Source organism: Pristiophorus japonicus, chromosome 1 (assembly GCF_044704955.1).
Source record: "Pristiophorus japonicus isolate sPriJap1 chromosome 1, sPriJap1.hap1, whole genome shotgun sequence".
NCBI classification, from domain to species: domain Eukaryota; kingdom Metazoa; phylum Chordata; class Chondrichthyes; family Pristiophoridae; genus Pristiophorus; species Pristiophorus japonicus.
In genome coordinates, this window is record NC_091977.1 from 154,673,907 (window position 1) to 154,691,151 (window position 17,245).

The 17,245-nt window shown below is 45.6% G+C and overlaps 1 protein-coding gene and 1 pseudogene across 9 annotated transcripts in view; both read left to right on the plus strand.

Annotated features, from left to right (window-relative positions):
* Nucleotides 1–8,964, plus strand: part of LOC139261120 (NADH-ubiquinone oxidoreductase chain 5-like) — a 24,313-nt pseudogene extending 15,349 nt beyond the window's left edge.
* fbxl17 (F-box and leucine-rich repeat protein 17) overlaps nt 1–17,245 on the plus strand; it is a 1,396,933-nt gene that overhangs the window by 340,845 nt on the left and 1,038,843 nt on the right. The gene's annotated exons all lie outside the window — the stretch shown is intronic.

A 17,245-nucleotide genomic window follows, 5' to 3' on the forward strand; every position in this document is an offset into this window, starting at 1 on the left:
ATTAAGGGACACAATGGACATGATCTTCATCGTGTGGCAGATACAAGAGAAATGCAGGGAACAGCACCAACCCTTGTACATGGTCTTCTTCGACCTCACAAAAGCCTTCGACACTGTCAACCGTGCGTGATGGAGTGTCCTCCTCAGATTCGGCTGCCTTCAAAAGTTTGTCACCATTCTCTGCCTGCTCCACGATGCAAGCCGTGAACCTGACCAGCAGATCCACCACACCCATTCCATGTTCGGACCGGGGTCAAGCAAGGCTATGTCATCGCACCAATGCTCTTCTCGATCTTCCTTGCTGCAATGCTCCACCTCGCCCTCAGTAAACTCCCCACGAGAGTGGAGCTAAATTACAGAACAAACGGAAATTTGTTCAACATCCGCCGCCTCCAGGCCAGATCCAAGGTCGTCCCATCCTCCGTCATCGAACTACAGTACGCAGACGACGCCTGCGTCTGCGCACACTTGGAGGCCAAACTCCAAGCCATCGTCAACACCTTCACCGAGGTTATGAGAGCATGGATTTTATATTAAACATCCGTAACACAAAGGTCCTCTACCAACCTGCCCCCACCATACAGCACTGCCCCCTGGTTATCAAAATCCACGACGAGACTTAGGACAACGTGGACCATTTTCCATACCTCAGGAGCCTACTGCCAACAAGGGCAGACATCGACGACTAGATCCAACATCGCCTTCAGTGTGCCAGTGCAGCTTTCAGTCGCCTGAGCAAGAGAGTGTTTGAAGACTAGGTTCTCAAAGCCGGCACCAAGCTCATAGTCTACAGAGCAGCGGTGACAGCCGCCCTCTTATATGGCTCCGAGACTTGAACTATATACAGCAGGCACCTCAAAACACTGGAGAAGTACCACAAACACTGCCTCCACAAGATCCTGCAAACCCATTGGCAGATAGGCGCACCAACATCCGTATCCTCGCTCAGGCCAATATCCCCAGCATCAAAGCACTGATCACGCTCGATCAGTTCCGCTGGACGGGCCACATCACCCGCATGCTTGACACGAGACTCCCAAAGCAAACGTTCTACTCGGAGCTCCGACACGGCAAGCGAGCCCCAGGTGGGCAGAGGAAACGCTTCAAGGACACCCTCAAAGCCTCCTTGAAAAAAATGTAACATCCTCACCGACACCTGGGGATCCCTGGCCCAAGACCGCCCAAAGTGGAGGAAAAGCATCCGGGAAGGCGCTGAACACTCGAGTCTCTTCGCTGAGAGCAAGCTGAAGCCACACGTCGACAGAGGAAGGAGTGAGCGGCAAACCAGGTACCCAACCTTCCGTTCCTCCAACCACCGTCTGCCCCACCTGTGACAGAGACTGTAGGTCCCACATTGGACTCTTCAGTCATCTGAGAACTCATTTTTCGTGTGGAAGCAAGTCATGCTCGACTCTGAGGGACTGCCTAAGATATGATGTGATGAAATAGGCAGAACAGTGATGCAACGATTAAAGGACCTAAATATCACAGCCTTATTTTAGCTCATTCAGAAGATAGTTTCATTTATTTTGACATTTACACATTCCATCTGTTCAAAAGTATAAGAAAGCCGAGATATTCAGCGTTTTGATATACTGATCTAAGACTTGAATTCTAAATGCCTCTGCCACCTTGAAAAAGCTGCATTAAAAAAAAATTTCAAATGTGTGGCTATTTTTCAATTATTAAAACAGTATTACTCTAGGAGGAAAGCAAAATAAATATTCATAAAGATAAACCTTTATGAATTTATTGAAATGTTGCTGTTACAGATTGTGTTGGCTTTACGGGTTATGGACTTTCATTTTATTCAATGGAGAACATTTGGACAATGGTAAATATATCTAACAGTGATGATTGATAAGTTTGCTAATAGAAGAAAGCACGCTGATGAAGCAGCATAAGCTCATTTTATGCGAGCATTGTATTCTAATTATTTTTCTGTTACACTTGAAACCTTTTTTTCAAATCCATACTTCCATCAATAAATTATTTGCACTTGCTGTTTAAAAGTGCAGGGTTTGATTATTATTTTTCTCCCTAGATGTCTGCAAATTTGACAAACTTACGTTCCGAGTCTATCAACGTAATGAAGTGTTTACTGGGTATTTTAAACAAACCATCATTTTTTTGTGTATGAAAACAATTTTGAGATGATTAAATCTCAAGTCTTGCCGTTTTCTCCTAAGTAAGTAGCCACTTGACTTTGAATATGAATATATGATTGGATTTGTGATAAACAAATGTACTCTGCTCTGATTTACCACCTGTGTTGTATTGCAGACTTGCTAATGTTTTCATGGTTAGTTAAATGCAAAAATAATTGAGATCGAGGAGCAGATCAGAATAATATTTGTTTATGTAATCTTTTACCTGAAAAATACCTACGAGTCAGATATATAAACTATACCACAACAGGATTTTATGACCAGTGAAACCTGGTGGTGTCACTACCAATTTCCGAGCCCGATACCTTCCAGAATAGTTGGAGGTGAGATTTGCATGCCACTGCAACGAATATGCCAGGTATCATGTCAATACCAACAGGATATAGCCAAATTTCACTGAGAATTGATTTAACATAGAAATAATTACATGAAATTGCACTTGTGCAGAATTGATACAAGAACATTCCAAGTACGAAGGCAAACTGAGCTAGACAAAATATTGGGCCAAAAATTGCAGTCGGAGACAAAGCACATCTCTGACCCGCGAAAGAATTACGAACCTATCTGCTGGCGGCGAGGCTGCAAAAGTTTGAGGTGGAGAGCAGCATAATGCCCATGGATCTCAGGGACGCAGGTGGTGCGGAAATCTACCTGGGATTATGTGGGTCTGGTCCTCCAATCATAAAGCAGAATTACATTTTGATCATTTCCGAAGGGAATCTCCTAATGAGATGTAATGGAATCCCGAAATTTGATCTAATTATAATTTACAGAATTGGAATTTTATACATAATTATTTTCATTCCACCAACCTCACTAATTTAATTTTTGGATAATTTTAGGCATTAAAACTAATTTGGGCCAATATTTGCAGAAACTCATTTCATACGTAGGATTACGTAGGATTGATAACACAGAAAACAGGCCATTCGGCCCAACCAGTCCATGCCAGCGTTTATGCTCCACTCGAGCCTCCTCCTGACTTTCCTCACTAAATCTATTAGCAAAATCCTCTATTCCCTTCTCCCTCATATGCTTTCCTAACCTCCCCTTAAATGCATCTATCCTATTCGCTTCAACCACTCCCTGTGGTAACTAGTTCCACATTCTCACCACTCTTTGGTAAATAATTTTCTTCTGAATTCCCTATTGGATTATTTGGTGACTATCTTATATTGATGGCCTCTACTTATGCTCTTCCCCACAAGTGGAAACATTCTCTCTGTATCCACTCTATCAAAACCTTTCATAATTTTAAATACCTCTATTGCTTCACCCCTCAGCCTTTTTTCAAGAAAAAAAGAGACCCAGCCTGGTCATCCTTTCCTGATATGTATACCTTCGCATTTCTGGTATCATCCTTGTAAATCTTCTTTGCACCCTCTATAGTGCCTCTATATCCTTTTTATAATATGGCGACCAGAACTGTACGCAGTACTGTAAGTGTGGTTTAACCAAGGTTCGATACAGGTTTAGCATAACTTCCCTACTTTTCAATTCTATACCTCTGAAAATAAACCCTTGTGCTTGGTTTGCTTTTTTTAATGGCCTTGCTAATCTGTGTCGCAACGTTTAGTAATTTGTGTATTTGTACTCCGAGATCCCTTTGTTCCTGTACCTACCTAGACTCGCACCCCCCAAGTAATAAGTGACCTCCATATTTTTCCTACCATTGCTTTTATCTGTGTTGAACTTCATTTGCCAATTATATGCCCATTCTACAAATTTATTCGTCCTCCTGTAATTTGTTGCAATCCTCCTCGGTATTGACTATCTCCCCACAATTTTTTGTCATCTGCAAATTTAGAATTTGTGTTTTTGATTCCAAAGTCTAAATCATTAATATAAATTATGAACAACAGTGGTCCCAGAACTGATCCTTGTGGAACACCACTACCCAACTTCTGCCATTGTGAATAGCTACCCTTTACCCCTTCTCTCTACTTTTTGTCTTGAAGCCAGCTAGCTATCCATTCTGTTACTTGTCCCCTGACTCTGCATTCTCTGACCTTGCTCATTAGTCTATTATGGTGTACCTTATCGAAGGCCTTTTGAAAATCTGTATCAATTACATCTACTGCATTACCATTGTCTGCTCTCTCTGTTGCCTCTTCAAAAAATTAAATGAAGTTGGTCAAGCAAGACTTTCCTTTTCGAAATCCATGCTGGTTATTTGTTATTATATTTTTCATTTCTAGATGTGTTCTATTTTCTCCTTTAGTAGGGATTCCATTATTTTCCCCGCCACCGATGTTAAGCTGACTGGTCTATAATTCCTTGGACATGTTTTATCCCATTCTTAAATATAGGTATAACATTAGCTATCCACCAGTCCTCTGGCACTACACCTTTTTCTAATGAATTATTAAATATGTGTAGTAATGCCTCTGCTGTCTCTTCCTTAGATTCTTTCAAAATGCGAGGATGCAATCCATCCGGACCAGGAGTTTTATCCTCTTTGAGTTTGATTAGTTTATTTAAATTTTTTAAATTTCAAATGTACTTATCTTATTACTAATCCCATCATCCAATGTCATGTCCACCTGTTCTATCGCCCTGGTAAATACTGAAGCAAAATAATTATTTAATATTTCTGCCATCTCTCTATCGTCATCTGTGGATTTCGTCTCATTTTATGTTTAACCATCTTTGTAGACTCCTGTTCTATTACTATTTATTCCCTTGCCATTAATGTCCTCCCTTACTGTATTCTTTCCTATGCTCTCTTTTATTGTTTTGTTTACATTAGGCTAGTTATGTTTCTTGTAGGTCCCCCCCCCCCGCCTCCCCATCTTACTAGTTTAAAGCTTTTGCCACCTCCCTATTTACCTTTTCCGCTAGGACACTGGTCCCATCCCAGTTCCATTGGTACAGCTCCTTCCTGTCCCAGAACTGGTGCCAGTGTACCATGAAAAGGAACCCATCTTTTCCACACCAGCCATTTAGCCACATGTTAATTCTCCTGATCTGTCTGCTTCTATGCCAATTTGCAAGTGGCTCGGGCAATAATCCAGAGATTATTACCCTCCAAGTCCTGCTTTTTAATTTAGAGCCTAACTCCTGATACTGTTTCAGCAGGACCTCCTCCCTGTTCTGATCTATGTCATTTATTCCAGCATGGATCACGACAACTAGATTTATCCCCTCCCTTTCCAAGTTCCTCTCCAGCCACCATGAGATATCCCTGACCCTGGCACCGGGGGTAACACACCCTTCGGGATTCTTGTTCTTGGCTACAGAGAAGGCTATATATCCCCCTAATTATAGAGTCCCTGATATATACCACATTTCTATTCTGTCGCCCCCTCCACCCCCCTGGACAGCCTTCTGAGCCAGTGTGCATTGGTCTGCATCGTGGCTTTCCTCCCTGCAGTCTTTCTCCTTGTCCTCACAGGTAGCATGTACATCATTCCTGTTGGGTAGGACTAGTGTCTGCAGGACCTCCTTCTCAATCTCTCCTAAATCCCAGCTACCCACTCCCTAACAGTTACACCCTCCCTTTCTTGAACCTGTGCTTTCCTCTGGGTGTGACTGTATTCTGGATAAAACTGTCCAGAAATTCCTCCCCCTCCCTTAGGTGTCGGAGTATCTCCAGCTCAATGACTCTGAGCCAGAGAGGTTCAAGATGGACATATCTCCTGCAGATGTGTTTGCTTGGGACAGCCTCGGTGTCCACAAACTCCCACATAATGCACTCTAGACACACAAGCTATAAGTTTAATACAGTACTTTATAGTTTCCCGCACCTAGTTTAAACCTCGGTTAGTGAGAAAAGAGAGGGAAAAAAACCCTTAATACTCGCCAACCAATCACCTACCCGCTGTCCTTGTTTTTTTTGTAAATTGTTGAAGGTTCCGCCGCTGCCGATACCTCCTCCAAATAGGTCCTTCCCCATCTTCTGCAAATTCCCACTCCTTCCAAATTCCCAAATAAAACACTTTTTTTAAGTGCATTCTGTGCTTCTGCAGACCTTTTCACTTTTATACGATAGCAGCCTCACCCAAGTTACAAGTGATGACTTGGCTTCCCTGCTCTCAGTGATTGGCACCTATTCAGGACAAACACTTAGGGAGTGAAATTTGGTACCACTGATTTTGAGGTGGTGCCACTGGCTGAGAGGATTTTTTACTGCCAGGCATTAGGGCCCGAAATGTGAAATTCAGTTTTGTCGCCTGAAGAGTGGATTGCAGCCTAAAATCATGGCGTTGCACACTTATCTGGAGGTGACAAGCAGCGTTGAGTGGGCCGTTAAGCAGCATTTGGAGCTGCGCCACAGACATAGTGGCACCATTTGGATTCCATTGTCACGTTGATTGGGGGCCTCAACGCCTTGTGGTTATATTCGCTTCCTCTGCACTCAGACGGTGGGCATGGCAGACCTAGCAGCAGCAGCTCGTCAGCGTGCCCATCGGTTCTTGGACGCCACCGTGGATGCAATCCTTGATGCCCTGGAGCGGCAGCAGGAGTTGCTCAGGACAGAGGTTGGGACGAGACCACAATCACAGACGTACAGATGGCTAGGGAGGGAAATAGCATAATGAGTGTCTGCCAGTGACACGGTGACCAGAACAGCCACTCAATGCCGAAAAAAGTGGAACGACATGACTCGGTTGGTGAGGGTGAGTATCTTAATCTTAAACGTGAACATGCTAAGCTCTGAGCTCACTATGCACTCTCTGCTCAATGTAGTGTTTCGGATTCCAGGCTCTACTTGGGTGAGGCCAGATGCAAGGTTCCCATTTGAAGCCTCACTCACTGCAAGGCCCTGCTTGCGCTGTGAATGTTCCTCCTCGGTTCTGCAGACCCACGCCTGATGTTGTTAACTCCTCAGTCTTATGCATCTGGAAGACAGTAGCCTCCCTGTTAATGTTAGGTCCTGGCCCCCTAATTCAAGAATTACCACAGCAAGTCCAGTAAACATGTACTCAACTATGTAAGGCACTTGAGACATACTGAAAAAAGGGCTCTAATTCAGACATTCTCTTTAATCTTACAGGCAAAGCTCGCCCACAACCGCAGGGATCAGAGAGGACTGGAGGAGGGGACTCTGAGGAACACATCTCGGCTCTGATGGACGTTCAAGTTGGTGCCTTGGTGGTGGGTGAGGCCTCGGAACAGTGACGGTATGTTGAGTTCCTTTGCAGCGTCCGGCAGGCCACTTAGGCCTGATACCACAATCCATCAGCTCTTTCCATGAGACTGGCATTCTCGAATGCTTTCACCGCCCCTGGCCCCCTCACCCGCAGGTAACCAGTCTTCTATGTGTTTGTGTTTTCAGATGATCAACCAGACGCACTGGGGCCTTCACGTCAGCCTTCCACTGGTGGAGATGCTGCCGAGGAGACGGATGAGGACACCTCCTTCGATGTCACGCAGGAGTCAGCGGCATCTGAGAGCGGGGCCAGCACCCTTGTTGATGAAGGGGTGGTTGGGGAGGTGGAGGTGGGTGATGCTCCGGGACCGAAGTGCTCTCCGGAGGGCAAGTGTGTGCCTGAATGATGCTCAGCACCACTCTGATGCTGAGCCGGAACTCGGGGTGTCGCTAGACAATCCCTGCAGTTGCACAGCGATCTGCTGGGTGCACTCGCAAGGGTGCCACAAAGTCTTGATGCACTAGCTGTGAGGATAGATCAGTTCGCCTCAACTGTTGCTCATGCCTCTCAGCAGCCCACCGAGCTCATCCTTGTTGGATACCAACGTATGTTGGATGCAAACAGTGACCATGGGGTCCCAGACATGGTGGCAGGGGCTATCGCTGACGTTTCAGTGTCCATTGAGCACCAGGCTGATGCTATTGTAGGCCTGCAGAGACTGTAATGTCGTCAGTGCGTGGTGGCATCAATCAGCTCTGTGGGATGCTGCAGATGTAGTCACTCTTAATGCAGAGGCAACTTGATTCCACGGACGCACTGACCGCTGCCATCCTGTCTGGGGCTCCATCAGTTCAACGGGGACCCAACCTTCCCAACTAGGGCAGCAATCTGTGCTCACCCAGATTGCTGCAGCTGATGAGGCTCTGCCCCGGGGGAGTAGCACCGTGTCAGGTCTGTTGGAACGTGATGTCGTCTCACGACATCATTCCGCCTTTGCACCTGCTGCTCTCTGCAACCCATCCACAACAGAGTGCTGCCGCCCATGCTGAGGTGAGGAAGTCCGCAGCCGGGCCTTCCAGGGCCCGAGCTGGTCGCGGACTTCCTGTTCGGCCATCATGTGTGGCTGCGGCTCCAAATCAGCAACCGACTACCAGCCTTGCTGAGGGCCCTGAGACCCCAGTGAGGAGGAGCAGTAGGCGTGGGACGGGGGGAGAAGGAAAGGGGTGGTAAAGCACTATACATGAGCAAATAAAGACCTGTGGGAAGGTGGCCGCAAATCCTCACCTTGTCAAGATATGAACTTGAAAACTAGTTGCACTTGTAAGACCGACCAAACAATTGCTTGATATCCAATAGAGATGGCAACCTTGTTGGAATGTGAGCTGATGTAAATTGTTGCACTTGGATGAACGAAGAAACAATTGTTTGCTCGTCGCCAGAGATGGCTACCTTGTTGGATGTCAACAGTTGCACTTGGATGTCGTTGAGAATGTTTGAAGGGGTCTTGAGCGTATGATTTTTTTGGGGATGAAGGTGTTGGCTTGTTTTCAGCACACCGTTGTTTGTGTTAATGTTCAGTGGCCTAGAAATTCCAGAGCGCCAAAAATATTGTGGTTATGTTAACTTTTTGTCTGTGTGCTAATTAGGTAAAACTGAATTCTTTACAGACTCTTCCTGACCCGTCTCTATTCCTCGTCAATTAGAATCCTAGACTCATAGAATGGTTACAGCACAGTAGGTGACCATTCGGCCCATTGAGCCCGTGCCGGCTCTCTTGAAGAGTACTTCAGCTAGTCCCACTCTGCTGTCCTTTCTCTGTAGCCCTGCAAGTTGTTTTCCTTCAGGTACTTATCCAATTCCCTTTTCAAAGCCGTGATTGAATCTGCCTCCAGCACCCCTTCAGGCAGTGCATTCCAGATCCTAACCACTCGCTGCATAAAAACGTTTTTCCTCATGTTGCCTTTGGTTCTTGTGCTAATCACCTTAAATCTGTGTCCTCTGGTTCTCAACCCTTCTGCCAATGGGAACAGTTTTTCTCTAGCTGTCTTGACCCCTCATGATTTTGAACACCTCTATCAAATCTCCTCTCAACCTTCGCTGCTCTAAGGAGAGCAATCCCTGCTTCTCTTGTCAATCCAAGTAACTGAAGTCCCTCATCCCGGAAACCATTCTTCGAAATCTTTTCCGCACCCTCTCCAAGATTTCCACATCCTTCCTAAAGTACGGTGCCCAGAATTGGACACAATACTCCAATTCAGGCCGAACCAGTGTTTTATAAAGGCTTATCATCACTTCCTTGCTTTTGTACTCTACGCTGCTATTTCTGAAGCCCAGTATCCTTTATGCTATTTTAACCGCTTTCTCAACCTGCCCTGCCACCTTCAACAATTAGTGCAATATATACCCCCAGGGTCTTTCTGTTCATGCACCCCTTTTAGAATTTTACCCTTTAGTTTATAATGCCTCTCCTCGTTCTTCCTACTGAAATGTATCACTCTGCACTTTTCTGTGTTAAATTTCATCTGCTACGTGTCCGCCCATTCCATCAGTCTGTCTATATCCTCTTGAGGTCAATCACTATCCTCCTCACTGTTCATTATAATTCCAAGTTTTATGTCATCTGCAAATTTTGAAATTGTGCCCTGTACTCCCAAGTTCAAGTCAATAACATATATCAAGAAAAGCAGTGGTCCTCTTACAGACCCCTGGGGAACACCACTATATACCTTCCTCCAGTCCGAAAAATAACCGTTCACCACTATACTTACTCCTGTCACTTAGCCAGTTTCATATCCACGCTGCCATTGTCCCTTTTATTCCATGGGCTTCAACTTTGTTGGCAAACCTATTATGTGGTACTTCATCAAACGCCTTTTGGAAATCCCAATACAACACATCACCGCATTGCCCTCATCAACCCTCTTTGTGACCTCATCAAAAACGCGATCGTGAGTTGAACACGATTTGCCTTTAACAAATCCATGCTGGCTTTCCTTAATTAATCCACACTTGTCCAAGTGACTTGTTAACTTTGTCCCTGATTATCGTTTCTAAAAGCTACCCCACTACTGAGGTTAAACTGACTGGCCTGTAGTTGCTGGGTTTATTTTGAACAAGGGTGTAACATTTGCAATTCTCCAGTCCTCTGGCAACAGCCCCGTATTCAAGGAGGATTGGAATATTATGGCCAGTACCTCTGCGATTTCCTCCTTAACCTCTCTTGAGCATCCTAGGATGCATCCCATCCGGTCCTGTTGACTTATGAACTTACAGACAGCATTTCTAGAACCTCTTCTTTCGCAATATTTTATCTCATCCAGTAGCTCCAGTACCTCCTCTTTCACTATGACTTTGCAGCATCTTCCTTGGTGAAGACAGATGCAAAGTCCTCAGCCATGCCCACAGCCTCCATGTATAGGTCTCCATTTTGGTCCCTAATCGGCATATGCCTATAGAAGGCTGTTGGATTACCATTTCTTTTAGCTGCCAATATATTCTCATACACTCTCTTTGCCCTTCTTATTTCCTTTTTCACTTCCTCTCCTGAACTTTCTATATTCAGCCTCGTTCTCATTTGTATTTTCAATCTGACATCTGTCACGCGCTCCCTTTTTCTGCTTCATCTTACTCTCTATCTCTTTGCCATCCAGGGAGCTCTGGCTTTGGTTGCTTTGCCTTTCCCCTTCTCCTTGTTAAAGGCAGCCCATTGTTCGCTTACAGTTTTACCTGCCAATCTTTGATTCCAGTTTACCTGGGCCAGATCCTTTCTCAACGCACTGAAATTGGCCTTCCTCCAATTATTTTTAGTCTAGATTACTCCCTGTCCTTTTCCATAGCTAGTCCAAAACTTATGATGCAGTGATCACTGTTCCATAAATGTTCCCCTGCTGACACTTGCTCTGCTTGACCCAACTTATTCCCCAGAAACAGATCCAACAATGCTTCCTTCCTTGTGTGTAGAAGTATTTCCTAATATCACTCCTGAAAGGTCTGGCTCTACTTTTTAGACTGTGTCTCCTAGGCCCCAAGTTTCCACACGCTACAAAACGGGCGCCCCTCCGAGCTGGGCGCCCGTTTTTCGCGGCGGAAAAAAAACGTGCGATTCTGGAGCGCCCTGCAGCTCCATGTCTGCTTGGCGCAGCGCCCAGGGGGCGGAGCCTACACTCGCGCCGATTTTGTAAGTGGGAGGGGGCGGGTACCATTTAAATTATTTTTTTCCCTGCCGGCAACCCTGCGCGTGCGCGTTGGAGCGTTCGCGCACGCGCAGTGTGAAGGAAACATTGGCACTCGGCCATTTTTGTAGTTCTTTGTAGCTGTTTAATTTTTGAACATTTTTTAATAAAAGCACATTGCCATCAGCACATCAGCACTGAGGCTTCTTGCAGCAGTGAGAAGGTGCAGGAAGCCTCACAAGTTCAGCAGCCATTCCCGACGGCCTCCCCCCCCCCCCCCCCTCGCTGCCGTCGGGAATGGCTGCTGAACTTGTGAGGCTTCCTGCAGCCTTCTCACTGTCTCCTTCCCCCCCGCTGCGTTCGGTCGGTCGGTCGGGCCCACACTCCCTCCCTCCCCCCCCCCCCCCCCCCCCCGCAGGAACGAACGGCTGCCTCAACTTGTGAGGCTTCCTGCAGCATTCTCCCTGGCTGAAACACTTTCACACAGGTAGGAAGATGGTTTATTTAATCTTTTCTTTGCTTATAAATGTTTATTCAGGTTGGATTTATTTGTATAATATTTGTATAAGTATAAATAAGGATTTATTGTAGAATTTAATGACTTCCCTTCCCCCCCCCCCCCCACCTCGTTCTGGATGCCTAATTTGTAACCTGCGCCTGATTTTTTAATGTGTAGAACAGGTTTTTTCAGTTCTACAAAAATCTTCACTTGCTCCATTCTAAGTTTGTTTGGAGTACGTTTTCACTGTGGAAACTTTGAAATTAGGCGTCAGTGGCCGGACACGCTCCCTTTTGAAGAAAAAATTCTGTTCCAAAGTGAAACTGTTCTAACTGACTAGAACTGCAGAAAAAAAAATGTGGAGAATTGCGATTTCTATGATAGTCCGTTCTCCACCAGTTGCTCCTAAAAATCAGGCGCAAATCATGTGGAAGCTTGGGGCCCATGTCCTGGAATCCCCAACCAGCAAAAATAGTTTCTCTCTATCTACCCTATCTATTCCCCTTAATATCCTGAAACCTTCGATCAGTTCACTCCTTAGCCTTCTAAATTCGAGGAAATACAACCATAATTTGTATAATCTCTCTTTGTAACTTAGCCCTTCAAGTCTGGATGTCGTTCTGGTGAACCTGCATTGCACCCTTTCCAGGGCCATTGTATCTTTCCTGAGGTGTGGTGCCCGGAACTGCTAACAGTCCTCCACGTGTGGTCTTGCCAGGGTTTTGTACGGCTGAGCATAACTTCTACCCCCTTGTATTCTAGTCCTCTAGATATGGAGGCCAGCATTCCATTGGCTTTTTTTGATTATGACCTGTTCATGACATTTTAATGATCTGTGTACCTGGACCTCCAAGTCTCTTTGGACCTTCACTGTTTTTAGCTTTTCACGATTAAAAAGTACCCTGTTCTATCCTTTTTAGGTCCAAGGTGGATGACCTCACATTTGCTTACATTGAAATCCATTTGCCACAGTTTTGCCCATTCATTTAATCAATCAATATCCCTTTGTAATTTTATGCTTTCAGCTACACTGCCTACAATGCTGCCTCTCTTGTACGTTATTGGCAAACTTGGATATATGATTTTTCTATGCCATCATCTAAGTTAATAAATACTGTGAATAGTTGAGCCCCCAACACAAATCCTTGCAGGACACCACTAGTCACATCCTGACAATTTGAGTACCTACTCTTTCTATTATCCTTACTCTCTGTCTCCTGCCACTCAGCTAATTTCCAAACCAGGCCAATAATTTGCCCTCAATTCTGTGGGCTTCTACCTCGATTAACAGTCTCTTATGTGGAACTTTATCAAATGCTTTCTGGAAGTCTATATAAACAGCATCCACCGACATTCCCCTGTCCACTACTTAGTCACCTCCTCAAAAAATTCAATCAGGCTTGTCAGACATGACCTACCTTTTACAAATCCATGCTGGCTCTCTCTGATCAACTGAAAATTTTCAAGGTGTTCCCTTTTGAAGGTTCATATTGAATCTGCATTCCAAATCCTAACGACTTGTTGGGTAATTAAAGTTTTTCGTTATATCGCCTCTGATTCTTTGCCAGTCACCTTAAATCTGTGTCCTCTGGTTGTCGAACCGTCAGCCATTGGAAATAGTTTCTCTTTATTTATTATATCTAAACCCTTCATGATTTTAAATGCCTATCAAATCTCCTTTTGGCCTTCTCTGCTTTCAGGAGAACTCCAGCTTCTCCAGTCTATCCATCTAACTGTAATTCCTCATCCCTGGAACCATTCTAGTAAATGGAGTATAATGTGGGGGAATGTGAGGTTATTCACTTTGGTCGGAAGAATAGAAAAACAGAATATTTTTTGAATGTTGGTGTTCAGAGAGATTTGCAAGAAACACAAAGCTAGCATGCGGGTACAGCAAGCAATAGGGATGGCAAATGGCATGTTGTCCTTTATTGCAAGGGGGTTGGAGTATAAGAGCAAGGAAGTTTTGCTGCAATTGTACGTGGCCTTGATGGGACAACACCTGGAGTACTGGGTGCAGTTTTGGTCTCCTTATCTGGGAAGCGATATACTTGCCTTGGAGGCAGTGCAGTGAGGGTTCACGAGATTGATTTCTGGGAGGAGAGGGCTGTTTTATGATGAGAGATTGTGTAGAATGGGCCTATACTCTCTGGAGTTTGGAGGAATGAGAGCTGATCTCATTGAAAGATACAACATTCTGAAAGGGATTGACAGAGTAGATGCTGAGAGGTTGTTTCCCCTGGCTGGAGTGTCTAGAACTAGGGGGCACAGTCTCCAGATAAGGGTTAGGCCATTTAAGACACAGATAAGGAGGAATTTCTACACTCAGAGGGTTGTGAATCTTTGGAATTCTTTTCCCCAAAGGGCTGTGGATGCTGAGTGTCTGAATATATTCAAGGCTGAGATAGAAACATTTTTGGAGTCCAGGGGAATCGAGTGATACGGAAATCGAGCTGGAAAGTGGAGTTGAGGTCGATGATAAGTCATGATCTGATTGAATGGCGGAGCAGGCTCGAGGGACAATATGGCCTACTCCTGCTCCTATTTCGTATGTTCTTGCAAACAAAATTTACATTTTTCACATTATTCTGCTGCGATTGATATACAAGAAGGGTTGCAGGGTGGGGAGCGATGTATTTAGTCGACGCCAAGGTATACAGGCTGGCAAATCGGCATGTCTTGAGTCATTCACTGGCATTGATGTTGATGCGAATCTGACGAGCAGCCCTTCCAGCCGCAGCAATGTCAGGCTGCCTCCTCCTTGGCTGAAGCTCCTCGTCTTCCTCCTCATCGAGGTGGGTCATCCATCCCTGGTGGTAATAGCTGGCCCCTCATAATGGCCAAGTTGTGCAGCATGCAGCACACACTGGTAAAAATGGAGACTCTCAGTTGAGAACTGAAATGCCATCGCCCCCCCGGCCCTCCCCAACCCCCCCAGAGCAGTCAAGGCAGTGGAAACGCTGCTTCAGGACCCCGATAGTTTGCTCGATAATGGTCCTGGTTGTGTTATGGCTGCTGTTATAGCGCTGCTCGGCAGGGGTGGTGGCATTGCGGAGGGGTGTCATAGCCATATCCTTTGTCACTGAGGAGCCAGCCACAGCCTTCATGCGGTGGCTGGAAGAGTCGTGGCACAGTGCTCTCCCGCAGGATGAATGCATCGTGGCAGCTGCCAGGATACCGGGCATGGACAGCGAGGATCATCTGCCCGTGATCGCAAATCAGCTGTACATTGAAGGAGTGGTAACCCTTGCAATTCCGAAACAGCTCTCCATCTTGGGGCAGGGCCCTCAATGCCACATGCATGCAGTCAATGGCTTCCTGTGCTCTGGGGAAGCCTGCTAACCTGGCTAAGCCAGGGGAGCGCTCAGCCAAGTCTTCCCCGGACATGCTGAACTTGATGTAGTCCATTTGTCGGCTGTAGAGAGCGTCGGTAACCTGGCAAATGCAGCAAAATGTACTGCAAACTGCGAGATGTTGCATATATCACCTACACAAAATTGGAAGGAGCAGGTTGCACAGAAGTTGAGGGCTACTGTCACTTTCACTGTCACTGAAAGCGAGGCCCTGGTGCGTATGTCTGCAGGAGGTGGCAGAGCTCTGTCACCACCTCTTTGGTGAATCTCAACCTTCTTGGGCTCTGCTCCTCGGACATCTCAAGGTAAGAATAATGTGCACGGTAAAACCTCCAACTGTGCGGTATCCTGTCCCGGCCTCTTGGGTCTCTCCTCTGGCGAGCATGCACATTTGCCATAAGCTGTCTCTGCAGCCGGCACCTTTCAAGTCTTTGCTGCAGGACGATATGGTGTGCGATCACTGCACCCATAACTTTGCAGAGGTAACAGCGATATGCTAGTTCCAAATTGACCCAGTCTTGAACCCATCAATGCCTCCGAGATGCGAGTACAGAAGCTTAAGAGTCAGCAGCCGCAGGACGTCTGAACCTTCGAACTGCATGAACATCCAAAAGCACGGACCGCAGGCTTTCTAGGCTGGCTGCAGCTCTATTTAAATAAGGCCCCAGAATCGTTTCCCTGCTTTGTGCACAGCAACTTTTTCAGGCTTCATCGCCACCAGCCGGTAAGTGAGATGGCCCAAGTGAATTTCATGAGAACGACGCCAAGGAGGCATTGCACGCGTACGGACGTCATGATTTCCATGGCAGTAGTCGGCGTGGTGGCAAATCTTTACACCCTTGAAAAAGGACAACCGAATTTCCCATCAGGCGGTACCCACACACATCTTCACTCAGGCGGTGTCAGCTGGCAGTAGCAACTGAATTTCAATCTCTTACAGCTGACTGACTGTCAATGGCCACTGGCACACAGCTTCTGTCAACTACAGTTTTTAAAGTTCTAGGCTCAAATCAAAATGTTGAAGTAAATTTCACTATTTAAAGTTTCTACTCATCAATACTTCGCAGAAATTCCCACTCTTTCCAAATTCCCAAATAAAATACTCTGTTTAAATGCACTCCGGTTAAGACGCTCTGTGTAGCTCTGATGCAGTGTATGTGTATCATTTACGATCTGAAAATGTTTAATTAATGCCTTAAATATCTCCTTGTGTTGATGCAAACCAGCCCTGCGCCTGTTTGCATCAACCGTAAAACGTCCATGCACAATTGCTGGCCAGTCAGTGGGCAAATCGGTCAACTCTGCATCAGTGATTGCTTTTTTGTGGCCCACGCAGATGGCCTGTCGACGCGTACGTTGACAGACCGCAAGTTCTTGATTTCCCGCATGCAAAAGAGTACACCGCCATACCGAACGCAAAATCCGGGCCATTGAATAGCTTTAGAAATCTGGAGATAATTTATCAGCATATTGCCATAAGTAGCTTTAGGAGTTGAATGGAATTACTCCTGAGTTGATGGGCATTGTAAACTTTTTTGAATTTAATTTGTGTGTTTCTTCCACAAAGAGCATCATTTTTGTTGGGTTGTTTCATACTCCCTCCTCAGGTCAAGTATCAGTTCTGTACAAAGATCACAGGGGGTAATTTTGACTTTGACCGAAGTGTGAAATGGGTAATATCGATCAGCCGCCCATTATATACATGCCGACAGATTTTCATTTCCATTGACTTCAGTGGTTGTAGAGCACATGCACTTGTTAGCCAATCCTTTCCCAGTTGTATTGAGACCAATTGTGGTATCCCTGTCACTACCCTGGCTGAGATCATCTGTCTCCGAATCTGTGATTTTGTGGATCTATATTGTTCAGCCCCATACTGAAAGTACACTTTCCAATGGATGCACTGGGATAGCCAAAAATATTTATTTCCTAATTTTTTTTTAATAACTTTACAATTAAT